Below are 16,835 nucleotides of genomic sequence, written 5' to 3' on the forward strand. Positions count from 1 at the left end.
TTACAATTTCTTGTAATTCAATCTCTCAAATCTTGATCAATAGCCAATTCCTTGGTCAATTGCTCATGAGAAGAGATGATGTATGGTCACTGATTATACCACATGCATTTCCCAAACCAAGTGTTGAGAGGATTATAGTCACATATCCATCCAAACCTAATTTGGTCCAGCATGAGAAAGCAATTCTAGCTTGATCTCTTCATTCCTCTTTCAAGGTTCAGAAGAGATCCAAGTATGAATAGCTTCTTTTACAAGATAACTACTCAATTGGATGAAGATCGAAAGCTTTCAAGTAAAATCAAGAGAAAAGATAGAAGAAGAATAATGAAAACTAGTATTGATCCATCAAATTACAACAGAGCTCCCTAACCCAATGACAGGGGTTTAGTTGTTCATAGCTCTGGAAAATGAAAACAAAGATGGAGAATACATGATGAAAACTTAGAAGTGCAGAGAAAGTAAATACAGAGAGTAATTCTATGCTAAGAGTCTCCCTATAATTTCCAACTCTCTAAAATATTTTAAAGCTACTCCTATATATACTACTCTTCTGTTCTTCTAGTTAATTCTTCAAGTCTTGGGCCTTTGGATCTTGAGTTTGAAGCAGTTCTCTTTTTCATTGGGCTTAGCTTTTACTTGCAGAGAGAAAGTATGAAGTGGGCAGTGGCTTTGGCTCAGGAAGTTAGTGGTGTTAACGTTCAGTGAAAATATGGGTTCGAGAACGTTAGTGACAATCACCTTTTTCACTAACGTTCCTTACCAAAGTTAAAAGCCACGTTAACCTCAACGTTAGTGGCACAAACGTTGCCACTAACGTTTCCACTATGTCCTTCGCACACGTTATTGGGACTCAACTTTCCCAATAACGTTGAGAAGCCTCCCCCTTCCCTACGTTAGAGTCCACGTTAACTTAGTTAACGTGGCTCTTTTAACGTAGGCTTGCCATCCTTCGAGAATGTTAGTGACACTTACCATTGTCACTAACGTTCTAAATTGCCCCTATTTTCCACGTTAGAGTCCACGTTAACTAGGTTAACGTGGCTTCTAACGTGGCCTTGCTAGCCATCTCCAACGTTAGTGACAAAGTTGAGTGTCACTAACGTTGGCTCCTCTTTCCCTTATCCACGTTAGCTTCCACGTTAACTAAGTTAACGTGGGAGTTAACGTGGCTCATGGTGGCATGTGTGGCTACTTCCAACGTTAGTGACAATGTTGGGTGTCACTAACGTTGGCGATCACCTTCTTTCTTCACGTTAGCTTCCACGTTAACTAGGTTAACGTGGGAGTCAACGTGGCTCATTGGGGGCTTGTGTTCTTCCAACGTTAGTGACAATGTTGGGTGTCACTAACGTTGTCGACCACTTTGTTCCTTCACGTTAGCTTCCACGTTAACTAGGTTAACGTGGGAGTTAACGTGGCTTAATGTGCTTTGGCCAACGTTAGTTACAATGTTGAGTGTCACTAACGTTGGCTCCCCCCCCCCCTTTCTTCTTAACGTTAGAGGCAACGTTAACTAAGTTAACGTGGACTCTAACGTGGCCACTCATGATCTTGGTCCAACGTTAGTGATAATGTTAAGTGTCACTAACGTTGGCTCCATTTCTTTACTTCCACGTTAGAGTTCACGTTAACTTAGTTAACGTGACTCTTAACGTGGGCAATGATGGCTTCGAGAGTGTTATTGGCAATCACTTTTCTCATTAACTTTGCAAGTTACTCCCATTCCACGTTAGTGTTAACGTTAGTGTAACTAACGTAGCCACTAATGTGGTTCTTCTTTGCTTCCTTTGTCCTGAAATCAAGCAATAACATTTATCAAAGTTCTAGTCCAAGTCATGGGAAATGCAACATCTAATTTTGTCCTTAAATTCATGCAAAATCCTCATGAAATCATGTAAAGTGCACAATGTATGCTTGAATCAAGATGTAAGTGAATATCTACCCAAAACTAGCTTATTTCCTAAGGAAATGCATGAAACTATCCTAAAAACAGTAAAGAAAAGGTCAGTGAAACTGGCTAAAATGCCCTGGCATCACAACACCAAACTTAAAGCTTGCTTGTCCCTAAGCAAGTACTGGAACAAGAGAATGATGAATGGAATGCCAAGAGAAATGGGTCATTCTTGTGGAAGTCATGTCCCTGGTTTTATGGTGGTTTCATGCATAGCAACTTAGGCTCATTCATGGCTTTCAGACCTTTATCATGTCCTAGAATACTCACTCGTTATTGCATCCCATGAGACTTTTATTCATTGATCCTTTTGTTGTTATTTGAGGGCTTATTTTTGTTCTTAAGCTAAGTGCTCTGTAAGGGGGCAACTCTTTAAAATAAGCTTTCAGCCAACACTCCCGAACCAGTTGGTTCAAGGTGCTAGGTGTTGAAGCACCCCTAAGGACTTACTTGCTCAAGTCTCTCCCCCATACATACACACCACAGGCACATAGTTTATTTATTTTCTTTTCTTGAGACCTTGGTGTCCAGCACCTCTTTGGGTTACTAAATGCTCTGTGGTGAGGGTTACTCTTGATAGTGGACTTTCAGCTGATAATCCCGGGTTAGTTAACCCAAGTTACCAAGTGATAAGGCACCCCTAAGAGCTTATTCATCCAAGTAGATCCCTCACACAGGAGCACCACAGACACATGCTTCAAGATTAAAACCATTGGTGCCTAGCCTTATTGCTTACTATTTTTCTTTTATTCCTCAACTTTGATTGTTCTTTCCCTTTTTCTTATTAGGATCTTCTTATTTATCTAATCTCATGGGGTGTGTCTCAAGCATCGTATTCATGACAGATAGTTGTCTTCCCACCTTATGGTTGAAGCAACTTAGCTATCTTATGACTATACCATAAACTCAGGAACTTACTCCATAGTATGAACTCTTCTCTGGTCTTTAAAAGTACTCATTCTCTTTTTATTTGATTTAGAAGGACAAACATACAAGTAAGCAAAGTAAGGATGCAGTGACATAAGGACTATATATCATAAACCTTTTCAACAAAAACTTAAAAGAAAGAATTTAGAAATGTTTAAACTGAAATGGAAGCAAGTTCTATTTCATACAAGATCTTTCTTATTTAAAGCATAGAGAAAGATGGACCAAAGAAGGAACTCCACCACCTTTTACTCTTGTGGATGTCCATGCTCTCCTTCTTGATTGCTTGTGCTCCCACTTCCCTTGCCTTTTCCAAGCAGCTTCTTCCAGAAACCACCATCTTCCATCTTCTTCTTGAGTGTTTCCTTTTGCTGTTTCACTTTCCTCTCTTCTTGTTCTACAAAATCTTTTTGGACCTCATCATATGTAGGGATGGCATAGTGTAGATGATGCATATTACTGGACATGTAGTTCAACTTGGCTTGAGTGTTGACGTTGAACTCCTCCCGATGTAGTTGTCGTCCTTCATTAAGTACAGTGAACTCATTGAATGCTTTCATCTGGGCCATTTGTCACTGATTGAGTTCCTACAAATGCTTATCTTGACGTTCTTGCCTCTCAGTAACTTGGTGGATGGTTTGAGTGAGCTGGGAGTATTATTCCTGTTGCTGCTCCATTTGTTGTTTCTTCCACTCTTCTTGTTGGCTCATCCAGTTCAATATTTGCTCTTGTCCTTCCATATGTCTCATCCCCAAATCTTCGATAGCTCTTAGAAGGTGATTCATATTCAAATCTGCTGGGTAAGGATGCTCTCCCTGTTGATATTCTTCCTGATGAGACTCCTCTTGGTGAGCTCCTTCCTTTGCTTTTAGTTTCCCTATTTGTGGCCTTCTTTGTTGCTGAGCAGGTGTAGTATAGGCCATATGCTGGGTTGTCATTAGCCTCCCTGGGTTAACCCAGTCTGGATTACTATCTTCAAAGACCACCTTGGCCTTTGTGCACAATCGGAGAATGGTGCTGGGGTACCAAAGCTTGGCACCTGATTCAAGCTTCTCAGCTAAATCTTGAATTCCCTCAGCTATAAGTTCATGCACGTTGATTTCTCCACCTTGTACTAGGCAATGTACCATAGTTGCTCGATTAATATTTACCTCTGAATTATTTGCAGCTGGGAGAATAGACCTCCTTACGAGTTCAAACCACCCCTTGGCTTCTGGGCTAAGGTCTCCCCTCTTGATGAACCGAGGTCTCCCATCTCCATACCTCTCCCAGTCAGCTGCTATAACACAGATGTCAGTCACTATCTCGGTGAGCTCATCATTGTCTTGGCTTTTACTTATCCTTGCATGATAGCTAGGCTCATCAAAGTGTGGTGATTTCAGGTGAAGAGTTCTTATTATAGCATTTGGGCTGAAGTCTACCTCCTTTCCCCTTACATAGCTTTTGAAGATTGGGGCTCTGGTTTTGTCTTCTCTGACCATATTTGCGTAGAACTCTTTGATGAGGTTTGCATTGATCTTCCCCTCTGGATTGGTGAGCAATTGCCACCCTCTTTCTTCAATCTTCTCCCGAATCTGTGGGCATTCGTCTTCATTGATTTGGAAGGTTAACTCGGGCAGTATCTTTTTGAGCTTTATCCGCTCAAATTCTCATTCATGGAAGGCAGTCTTGAATCTCTTCTCGTCGAAGGGAATGTTCTCTGTTGGTTCCTTCCTCTTCTGCCTCTTGGAGCTTGATGATGCCATGAATGAAGTTAAAGTAAAAGGGTGTAGTGAAGGGAAGAGATGTGGGATTTAGAGAGTGGGAAGTTGAAGAATTGGTTGCTGGAAAGAGAAGTGCAAGGGGTATGAATTTCGAATGTGGAGATGGTGTGGATTTGGTTCACTTATATAGAGAAGTGATGAAGAGATGAAAGGTGTGGATTGATAGGATTGGTGTATGATGAACGGATGGGGTTTTATATGGAGTACGCACAGGATTCTCAACTTTATGATGGAGTTGGTTCGCTTTCCAAGTTTGTTCTTCCTCCAATGTTGCATGGCAACCATTCCCAATGCATTCCCCCTTGAGGCACGTGTGTAGTGCCCTCTTCATGAAGTGGCCGAACCTTTCCCATTAAATTGTCCAATCAATCTCTTTCAATGCTCCTTTCCTTTCCCTATAAAGATCAAACAAGAAAAGTAAAAAAATTAATTTAGATTTTTACGGCTAAAATAATAAAGAGAAGAAAAGATTAGATTATTTATTCATGAACTCCAACTAACTAACTAACTGTGTATCCCTTTATGCATTTTGGTGGCACCATGGGGTGACACCAAACTTAGTTTGAAGCATTGTGATGAAAAGTTATGTTCAAAGCTCCAAGACTAGAATGCTCTCTGTTGCATTCATGCTTTTTTGGTACGCTTTGAACACCAAACTTGTTCTTCACTATATACTGCAATATAAGGACTTCACCAAGTTTGGGTTGGAATTTATGAATATTGACTTATTCACTAGTAAAAGCTAATAAAACATGGGTTGCCTCCCACGAAGCGCTTCTTTAGCGTCACTAGCTTGACGTTTCTCCTTCATCAGGGTGGTTGATAATGCTTCAAGTCCTCCCCTCTTGCCTTGGACTTATATCCATTGGTTGTATCAATGATCTCTACATGTTCCAAGAAAAGAACTCTGTTGATAGTGAAGACCTTAGGTAACTGAGATGGTACAGTGGGGAGATTAGGGGGAATTCTGGGAAGTAAGCTGAAATCACTTTATCTCCTGGAGAGAGGCCTTCCGTAGGGATATTCTTGTTCCTCCACCCCCTTGGTACCTTCTTCTTTGTCCCTTTTGATGCTTCCCTGTTCTTGGCGACTTCTTCTTTTAAGTGAATTTTGTTGTTGTCTTCACATGCCTCTGGTGGTTTAGGTTCCTCCAACTTCTCCTTGAGCTGTGACGATTGCTGTTTGCCTTGTTCATCATTCAGTGGGGTTCTCAGATGTGTTGGTGGTGCCTCAGTGCTTGTTTCCTCTGTCAGCATCCCGTTATGATCATTGCTTGGTTCTTTGTTTTCTTGGTCAGTTTCTTGGGAGAGTTTGAAGACATTGAAGCTGAGTTGTTCATCATGGATCCTCAATATTAGCTCCCCTCGCTCCACGTCTATGAGTGCTCTGGCTGTAGCTAGGAATGGTCTTCCCAATATGATTGGGTGAGTGTGACTCTCTTCCATGTCCAAGATGACAAAGTCTGTGGGAAGAAAGTATTTCCCCACCTTTAACAACACGTTTTCCACCACCCCTCTTGCTTGTTTTTGAGTTTTGTCAGCCAGCCTGATGACTACATCTGTGGGCAATATCTCATTGATCTGCAGCCTCTTCACCAGGGATAGAGGCATTAAGTTGATGCTTGCTCCCAAATCGCAGAGTGCTCTATCAAACATTGTTTCTCCTATGGCACAGGGGACATGAAAACTCCCTGGATCTTTTCTTTTTGTAGGCAACTACGTTTGAATGAGGGCACTGCACTCCTTGTTCATCACTATAGTTTGGCCTCCCTTGAGTGAGCTTTTCCTGGGAAGCAACTCTTTCATGTACTTGATGAATGCAGGCATTTGTTGGATAGTCTTGATGAATGGTACGTTCACATGCAGAGATGCAAATAAGTCAAGAAGTCTTGAGTATATTCTCCTCTCCACAGCTCCCTTGACCAGTTGGGGAAAAGGTGCATAGAGTCTCAGCAACTCCTGTTTTGAGATTTCTGGTTCTTGGTAATCTTTATCCACCTCCTCTACTGAGGTATCTTCAGGTTATTCTGACAGCTTGCTTGGCTTGTCCTCAGTCTCCTTATCACTTATAGTGACCATCTTGCAATCTTCCTATCTTACCTTCTTTGTTTCACCTCTCGAATTCTTCTCTGTGTCACTTGGGAATCCATCTGTGGGTTTGGGAATTTTCTCAGAGAAATATCCTACTTGAGATTCCAACCTCATGATTGTGTCTCCCTAGTTCTTGAAACTGGCTCGCACTTTCTCCTTGAAGACCTTGTTGTCTTGAATCTCCTTGCTTAGGCCTTCAAGTAGATTCTTAATCCTTGAGATTCTTTCATCAAATGATGACAGGTCAGGCTGAGTAGGGTTATTCTGGCCTTGATATGAATGTGGGGAGTTGTTGTTATGGGGGTGTTGATATGGTCTAGATGTGAAGTGTTGGGTGGCTGCATTGTTTGGATTTGGGTGTCTTTGATCAAGGCTTTAGTCTTGTTGATTTCTCCACCCAAAGTTTGGGTGATTCCTCCATCCAGGGTTGTAGGTCTTGGAGTATGGATCATGGTTTTGCCTAGGTGAATTCCCAATGTAGTTGGCTTGCTCTTGACTACCCTCTGCTTCTTCATTCACTCCTTATTGGGTTGTTCATGAAGTGGATACTGCTACTACTTGGTTCCTCTCCATCTTCTTGGTGAGGTCAGCCAGCTGCTGGGTAATGAGCTTGTTTTGGGCCAGCAGAGCATCTACATTGTTTAGCTCCATTACTCCTCTTGTGTTCCCTCTTTCGGAAGCATAGAAGTAGTCGTTCTCTGCTACTGTTTCAATGACATCTATGGCTTCCTCAATAGTCTTTTTCTTGTTCAAAGATCCTCCGAATGAATGGCCTACGGCCTTCTTTGACTCATAAGAGAGCCCTTCATAGAAAATGTGCAGCTGCACCCATTCATTGAACATATCTGGTGGGCACCTCCTTGTTAGGTCTTTAAACCTCTCCCATGCTTCATATAGAGTCTCACCATCTTGTTGCCTGAAAGTTTGGACTTCAGCTCTCAGCCTATTGATTTGTTGAGGGGGGTAAAATCTTGCTAAGAATTTGTTCACCACGTCTTCCCAAGTTGTCAAGCTTTCCCTTGGGAAAGATTCCAGCCACTTGGCTGCCTTATCCTTGAGTGAAAATGGAAATAAGAGCAGTCTATAGGCGTCAGGATGAACACCATTAGACTTCACTGTGTAACATATTCTCAGGAAGGTGGTTAGATGTTGATTGGGGTCCTCTTGGATACTCCCTCCGAACGAACAGTTGTTCTGAACAAGGTTGATGAGCTGTAGCTTCAGTTCAAAATTGTTGGCATGGATGGTTGGCTTTTGAATGCTACTTCCACAGTTCCCTGGGTTTGGATTGATGTAAGAGCCTAAAACTCTTCTATCCTCCCCAGCATGATTTGCTCGACCTCCTCTGCCATGGTTGTGAGCCTCTTCTTCATGATGGGTTTCCATGTTTTCTTCCATGTTTGGTTCAAAGTATTCCTCAAAGTGTTCCTCCTCTTCTTCAGCACCAACTACACGTTTTTCTCTTGCCTCCCTCCTTAGTCTAAGGAACATTCTCTCAGGTTCAGAATCAAAGGAAGTTGAAGCCCCGCTTCTTCTCCCTGTCATACAACCAACAAGTACAAGCAAAGAGAATAGGTGCAGAAAGTATATCTGTCAGAATTACTATTAGTGTGAGTGATGCAATATATCAAACAGTTAGTGGGTTAGTGAGATGAATAGTAAATAACAAAGAAAAAGTAAGGGGGAAGGGAAGAAGTTATCTAAAACAGAAAGTAAATGACTCAAACAGAAATTTAAATCAAACAAAAATAAAATGCTCAATCTAGTTATCCTCCAATCTAATCATTGTTGATGCACAATCAATCCCTGGCAACGGCGCCATAAACTTGTTTCACCTCTCGAATTCTTCTCTGTGTCACTTGGGAATCCATCTGTGGGTTTGGGAATTTGCTCTGAGAGATATCCTACTTGAGATTCCAACCTCTTGATTGTGTCTCCCTGGTTCTTGAAACTGGCTCGCACTTTCTCCTTGAAGACCTTGTTGTCTTGAATCTCCTTGCTTAGGCCTTCAAGTAGATTCTTAATCCTTGAGATTCTTTCATTAAATGATGACAGGTCAGGCTGAGTAGGGTTATTCTGGCCTTGATATGAATGTGGGGAGTTGTTGTTATGGGGGTGTTGATATGATCTAGATGTGAAGTGTTGGGTGGCTGCATTGTTTGGATTTGGGCGTCTTTGATCAAGGCTTTAGTCTTATTGATTTTCCCACCCAAAGTTTGGGTGATTCCTCCATCCAGGGTTGTAGGTCTTGGAGTATGGATCATGGTTTTGCCTAGGTGAATTCCCAATGTAGTTGGCATGCTCCTGACTACCCTTTGCTTCTTCATTCACTCCTTATTGGGTTGTTGATGAAGTGGATACTCCTGCTACTTGGTTCCTCTCCATCTTCTTGGTGAGGTCAGCCAGCTGCTGGGTAATGAGCTTGTTTTGGGCCAGCAGAGCATCTACATTGTTTAGCTCCATTACTCCTCTTGTGTTCCCTCTTTCGGAAGCATAGAAGTAGTTGTTCTCTGCTACTGTTTCAATGACATCTATGGCTTCCTCAATAGTCTTCTTCTTGTTCAAAGATCCTCCGGATGAATGGTCTACGGCCTTCTTTGACTCATAAGAGAGCCCTTCATAGAAAATGTGCAGCTGCACCCATTCATTGAACATATCTGGTGGGCACCTCCTTGTTAGGTCTTTAAACATCTCCCATGCTTCATATAGAGTCTCACCATCTTGTTGCCTGAAAGTTTGGACTTCAGCTCTCAGCCTATTGATTCGTTGAGGAGGGTAAAATCTTGCTAAGAATTTGTTCACCACGTCTTCCCAAGTTGTCAAGCTTTCCCTTGGGAAAGATTCCAGCCACTTGGCTGCCTTATCCTTGAGTGAAAATGAAAATAAGAGCAGTCTATAGGCGTCAGGATGAACACCATTAGACTTCACTGTGTCACATATTCTCAGGAAGGTGGTTAGATGTTGATTGGGGTCCTCTTGGACACTCCCTCCGAACGAACAGTTGTTCTGAACAAGGGTGATGAGCTGTAGCTTCAGTTCAAAATTGTTGGCATGGATGGTTGGCTTTTGAATGCTACTTCCACAGTTCCCTGGGTTTGGATTGATGTAAGAGCCTAAAACTCTTCTATCCTCCCCAGCATGATTTGCTCGACCTCCTCTGCCATGGTTGTGAGCCTCTTCTTCATGATGGTTTTCCATGTTTTCTTCCATGTTTGGTTCAAAGTATTCCTCAAAGTGTTCCTCCTCTTCTTCAGCACCAACTACACGTTTTTCTCTTGCCTCCCTCCTTAGTCTAGGGAACATTCTCTCAGGTTCAGAATCAAAGGAAGTTGAAGCCCTGCTTTTTCTCCCTGTCATACAACCAACAAGTACAAGCAAAGAGAATAGGTACAGAAAGTATATCTGCCAGAATTACTATTAGTGTGAGTGATGCAATATATCAAACAGTTAGTGGGTTAGTGAGATGAATAGTAAATAACAAAGAAAAAATAAGGGGGAAGGGAAGAAGTTATCTAAAACAGAAAGTAAATAACTCAAACAGAAATTTAAATCAAACAAAAATAAAATGCTCAATCTAGTTATCCTCCAATCTAATCATTGTTGATGCACAATCAATCCCTGGCAACGACACCATAAACTTGTTTCACCTCTCGAATTCTTCTCTGTGTCACTTGGGAATCCATCTGTGGGTTTGGGAATTTGCTCAGAGAGATATCCTACTTGAGATTCCAACCTCTTGATTGTGTCTCCCTGGTTCTTGAAACTGGCTCGCACTTTCTCCTTGAAGACCTTGTTGTCTTGAATCTCCTTGCTTAGGCCTTCAAGTAGATTCTTAATCCTTGAGATTCTTTCATCAAATGATGACAGGTCAGGCTGAGTAGGGTTATTCTGGCCTTGATATGAATGTGGGGAGTTGTTGTTATGGGTGTGTTGATATGGTCTAGATGTGAAGTGTTGGGTGGCTGCATTGTTTGGATTTGGGCGTCTTTGATCAAGGCTTTAGTCTTGTTGATTTCCCCACCCAAAGTTTGGGTGATTCCTCCATCCAGGGTTGTAGGTCTTGGAGTATGGATCATGGTTTTGCCTAGGTGAATTCCCAATGTAGTTGGCTTGCTCCTGACTACCCTCTGCTTCTTCATTCACTCCTTATTGGGTTGTTGATGAAGTGGATACTGCTTCTACTTGGTTCCTCTCCATCTTCTTGGTGAGGTCAGCCAGCTGCTGGGTAATGAGCTTGTTTTGGGCCAGCAGAGCATCTACATTGTTTAGCTCCATTACTCCTCTTGTGTTCCCTCTTTCGGAAGCATAGAAGTAGTCGTTCTCTGCTACTGTTTCAATGACATCTATGGCTTCCTCAATAGTCTTCTTCTTGTTCAAAGATCCTCCGGATGAATGGTCTACGGCCTTCTTTGACTCACAAGAGAGCCCTTCATAGAAAATGTGCAGCTGCACCCATTCATTGAACATATCTGGTGGGCACCTCCTTGTTAGGTCTTTAAACCTCTCTCATGCTTCATATAGAGTCTCACCATCTTGTTGCCTGAAAGTTTGGACTTCAGCTCTCAGCCTATTGATTCGTTGAGGAGGGTAAAATCTTGCTAAGAATTTGTTCACCACGTCTTCCCAAGTTGTCAAGCTTTCCCTTGGGAAAGATTCCAGCCACTTGGCTGCCTTATCCTTGAGTGAAAATGGAAATAAGAGCAGTCTATAGGCGTCAGGATGAACACCATTAGACTTCACTGTGTCACATATTCTCAGGAAGGTGGTTAGATGTTGATTGGGGTCCTCTTGGACACTCCCTCCGAACGAACAGTTGTTCTGAACAAGGGTGATGAGCTGTAGCTTCAGTTCAAAATTGTTGGCATGGATGGTTGGCTTTTGAATGCTACTTCCACAGTTCCCTGGGTTTGGATTGATGTAAGAGCCTAAAACTCTTCTATCCTCCCCAGCACGATTTGCTCGACCTCCTCTGCCATGGTTGTGAGCCTCTTCTTCATGATGGTTTTCCATGTTTTCTTCCATGTTTGGTTCAAAGTATTCCTCAAAGTGTTTCTCCTCTTCTTCAGCACCAACTACACGTTTTTCTCTTGCCTCCCTCCTTAGTCTAAGGAACATTCTCTCAAGTTCAGAATCAAAGGAAGTTGAAGCCCCGCTTCTTCTCCCTGTCATACAACCAACAAGTACAAGCAAAGAGAATAGGTGCAGAAAGTATATCTGTCAGAATTACTATTAGTGTGAGTGATGCAATATATCAAACAGTTAGTGGGTTAGTGAGATGAATAGTAAATAACAAAGAAAAAGTAAGGGGGAAGGGAAGAAGTTATCTAAAACAGAAAGTAAATGACTCAAACAGAAATTTAAATCAAACAAAAATAAAATGCTCAATCTAGTTATCCTCCAATCTAATCATTGTTGATGCACAATCAATCCCCGGCAACGGCGCCATAAACTTGATGCACGGAAAACTTGTCTCACAACAAATTTCCTTCGGCAAGGGTACCGAATTTGTCGTCAAGTAAAAACTCACAATAGAGTGAGGTCGAATCCCACAAGGATTGATTGATCAAGCAACTTTAATTAGAGGACTGTTCTAGTTGAGCGAATCCAGAATTTGAGTTGAGAATTGCAGAAAATAAAATGGTGGGAAGATAATTGACAAGAAAGTAAATGCTAGAATTATAGATCTGAAAGTAAATGACTGAAGGTAAATTGCAGAATTGTAAATGGGAATGGGGGAATTGCTCATTAAAGTAAATAATAAAAATTAAAGAGAATGGGTAAGATCAGAAATGGGGAGTTCATTGGGCTTAGGAGATGTTGCATTCTCCGGATCAATTTCATTTTCATCTCTTCCTCAATCAATGCACTCATTGATCTCCTTGGCAATCTTAAGTGATTGAATTACAATTTCTTGTAATTCAATCTCTCAAATCTTGATCAATAGCCAATTCCTTGGTCAATTGCTCATGAGAAGAGATGAAGTATGGTCACTGATTATACCACATGCATTTCCCAAACCAAGTATTGAGAGGATTATAGTCACATATCCATCCAAACTCAATTTGGTCCAGCATGAGAAAGCATTTCTAGCTTGATCTCTTCATTCCTCTTTCAAGGTTCAGAAGAGATCCAAGTATGAATAGCTTCTTTTTCAAGATAACTACTCAATTGGATGAAGATCGAAAGCTTTCAAGTAAAATCAAGAGAAAAGATAGAAGAAGAATAATGAAAACTAGTATTGATCCATCAAATTACAACAGAGCTCCCTAACCCAATGATAGGGGTTTAGTTGTTCATAGCTCTGGAAAATGAAAACAAAGATGGAGAATACATGATGAAAACTTAGAAGTGCAGAGAAAGTAAATACAGAGAGTAATTCTACGCTAAGAGTCTCCCTATAATTTCCAACTCTCTAAAATATTTCAAAGCTACTCCTATATATACTACTCTTCTATTTTTCTAGTTGATTCTTTAAGTCTTGGGCCTTTGGATCTTGAGTTTGAAGTAGTTCTCTTTTTCATTGGGCTTAGCTTTTACTTGCAGAGAGAAAGTATGAAGTGGGCAGGGGCTTTGGCTCAGGAAGTTAGTGGTGTTAACGTTCAGTGAAAATATGGGTTCGAGAACGTTAGTGACAATCACCTTTTTCACTAACGTTCCTTACCAAAGTTAAAAGCCACGTTAACCTCAACGTTAGTGGCACAAACATTGCCACTAACGTTTCCACTATGTCCTTCGCACACGTTATTGGGACTCAACTTTCCCAATAACGTTGAGAAGCCTCCCCGTTCCCTACGTTAGAGTCCACGTTAACTTAGTTAACGTGGCTATTTTAACGTAGGCTTGCCATCCTTCGAGAACGTTAGTGACACTTACCATTGTCACTAACGTTCCAAATTGCCCCTATTTTCCACGTTAGAGTCACGTTAACTAGGTTAACGTGGCTTCTAACGTAGCCTTGCTAGCCATCTCCAACGTTAGTGACAAAGTTGAGTGTCACTAACGTTGGCTCCTCTTTCCCTTATCCACGTTAGCTTCCACGTTAACTAAGTTAACGTGGGAGTTAATGTGGCTCATGGTGGCATGTGTGGCTACTTCCAACGTTAGTGACAATGTTGGGTGTCACTAACGTTGGCGATCACCTTCTTTCTTCACGTTAGCTTCCACGTTAACTAGGTTAACGTGGGAGTCAACGTGGCTCATTGGGGGCTTGTGTTCTTCCAACGTTAGTGACAATGTTGGGTGTCACTAACATTGTCGACCACTTTGTTCCTTCACGTTAGCTTCCACGTTAACTAGGTTAACATGGGAGTTAACGTGGCTTAATGTGCTTTGGCCAACGTTAGTTACAATGTTGAGTGTCACTAACGTTGGCTTCCCCCCCCCCCCCTTTCTTCTTAACGTTAGAGGCAACGTTAACTAAGTTAACGTGGACTCTAACATGGCCACTCATAATCTTGGTCCAACGTTAGTGATAATGTTAAGTGTCACTAACATTGGCTCCATTTCTTTACTTCCACGTTAGAGTTCACGTTAACTTAGTTAACGTGACTCTTAACGTGGGCAATGATGGCTTCGAGAGCGTTATTGGCAATCACTTTTCTCATTAACTTTGCAAGTTACTCCCATTCCATGTTAGTGTTAACGTTAGTGTAACTAACGTAGCCACTAATGTGGTTCTTCTTTGCTTCCTTTGTCCTGAAATCAAGCAATAACGTGCATTAAAGTTCTAGTCCAAGTCATGGGAAATATAACATCCAATTTTGTCCTTAAATTCATGCAAAATCCTCATGAAATCATGTAAAGTGCACAATGTATGCTTGAATCAAGATGTAAGTGAATATCTACCCAAAACTAGCTTATTTCCTAAGGAAATGCATGAAACTACCCTAAAAACAGTAAAGGAAAGGTCAGTGAAACTGGCCAAAATGCCCTGGCATCACAAACTTAGAAGGTTTGCTCGTCCTCGAGCAAAAGAAGAAAGAAAAGAGTAGAAGAAGAAGAAAAATGGAGGAGATGGAGGAGGCTTTGTGGTTCGGCCAAGGGGGAGAAATGGTGTTGAAGTTGTGTGAAAATGAAGGAGTGAAGATGGGTTTATATAGGAGTTGAGAGGGGTGTAGGGTTCGGCTAGTATGGGTAGGTTTGGGAGGGAAAGTGGTTTGAATTTGGATGGTGAGGTAGGTGGGGTTTTATGAAGGATGGATGTGAGTGGTGAAGAGAATGGTGGGATTTGATAGGTGAGGGTTTTTGGGGAAGAGGTATTGAGGTGATTGGTGAATGGGTGAAGAAGAGAGAGAGAGGTGAGGTAGGTGGGGATCCTGTGGGGTCCACAGATCCTGAGGTGTCAAGGATAGCTCATCCCTGCACCGAGTGGCATGCAAAAACGCCCTTGCTGCCAATTCTGGCGTTAAACGCCGGGCTGCTACCCTTTTCTGGCGTTTAACGCCAGCTCCTTGCCCATTCCTGGCGTTAAACGCCCATTTGCTGCCCTTACTGGCGTTTAAATGCCAGCAAGCATTTCCTCCAGGGTGTGCTATTTTTTTCTCTTTTTTTCATTCTGTTTTTGCTTTTTCAATTGTTTTTGTGACTTCACATGATCATCAACCTACAGAAAACATAAAATAATAATGGAAAATAGATAAATATAATATTGGGTTGCCTCCCAACAAGTGCTTCTTTAATGTCAGTAGCTTGACAGTGGGCTCTCATGGAGCCTCACAGATGTTCAGAGCAATGTTGGAACCTCCCAACACCAAACTTAGAGTTTGGTTGTGGCCTCCCAACACCAAACTTAGAGTTTGACTGTGGGGGATCTGTTTGACTCTGTTTTGAGAGAAGCTCTTCATGCTTCCTCTCCATGGTTACAGAGGGATATCCTTGAGCCTTAAACACAAGGGATTCTTCATTCACTTGAATGATCAATTCTCCTCTGTCAACATCAATCACAGCTTTTGCTGTGGCTAGGAAGGGTCTGCCAAGGATGATGGATTCATCCATGCACTTCCCAGTCTCTAGGACTATGAAATCAGCAGGGATGTAGTGGTCTCCAACCTTTACCAACACATCCTCTACAAGTCCATAAGCCTGTTTCTTTGAGTTGTCTGCCATCTCTAATGAGATTCTTGCAGCTTGTACCTCAATGATCCCTAGCTTCTCCATTACAGAGAGAGGCATAAGGTTTATGCTTGACCCTAGGTCACACAGAGCCTTCTCAAAGGTCATGGTGCCTATGGTACAAGGGATTGAGAACTTTCCAGGGTCCTGTCTCTTTTGAGGTAATCTCTGCCTAGTCAAGTCATCCAGTTCTTTGATGAGCAATGGAGGTTCATTCTCCCAAGTCTCATTACCAAATAACTTGTGATTTAGCTTCATGATTGCTCCAAGGTACTTAGCAACTTGCTCTTCAGTAACATCTTCATCCTCTTCAGAGGAAGAATACTCATTAGAGCTCATGAATGGCAGAAGTAAATCCAATGGAATCTCTATTGTCTAATTATAAGCCTCAGATTCCCATGGTTCCTCATTAGGGAACTCATTAGAGGCCAGTGGACGTCCATTGAGGTCTTCCTCAGTGGCGATCACTGCCTCTTCCTCCTCTCCAAATTGGGCCATGTTGATTGTGTTTATGGCCTTGCACTCTCCTTTTGGGTTCTCTTCTGTATTGCTTGGAAGAGTACTAGGAGGGAGTTCAGTAACTTTCTTGCTCAGCTGACCCACTTGTGCCTCCAAATTTCTAATGGAGGACCTTGTTTCAGTCATGAAACTTTGAGTGGCTTTAATTAGATCAGAGACCATGGTTGCTAAGTCAGAGTGGCTCTGCAGGCTTTGAGAAATCATATTGATTTGCTGAGTCAATATTTTGTTCTGAGCCAATACGGCATTCAGAGTGTCAATCTCAAGAACTCCTTTCTTCTGACTTGTCCCATTATTCACAGGATTCCTTTCAGAGGTGTACATGAATTGGTTATTTGCAACCATTTCAATGAGTTCTTGAGCTTCTGCAGGCGTCTTCTTCAAATGAAGAGATCCTCCAGCAGAGCTATCCAATGACATCTTGGATAGTTCAGACAGACCATCATAGAAGATTCCTATGATGCTCCATTCTGA

At 41.9% G+C, this 16,835-nt stretch overlaps 1 non-coding gene across 1 annotated transcript; it reads left to right on the forward strand.

Moving 5' to 3' along the window:
* Positions 1–7,569: 7,569 nt before the first annotated feature.
* On the forward strand, positions 7,570–7,676 carry LOC148576805 (small nucleolar RNA R71). Its single transcript, XR_015904312.1, has one exon. It is a non-coding gene; the product is annotated as a small nucleolar RNA R71 (small nucleolar RNA).
* Positions 7,677–16,835: the final 9,159 nt, after the last annotated feature.

The sequence above is a fragment of the Arachis ipaensis genome, chromosome B1 (assembly GCF_059453495.1).
Source record: "Arachis ipaensis isolate K30076 ecotype BB chromosome B1, ASM5945349v1, whole genome shotgun sequence".
Taxonomy (NCBI): domain Eukaryota; kingdom Viridiplantae; phylum Streptophyta; class Magnoliopsida; order Fabales; family Fabaceae; genus Arachis; species Arachis ipaensis.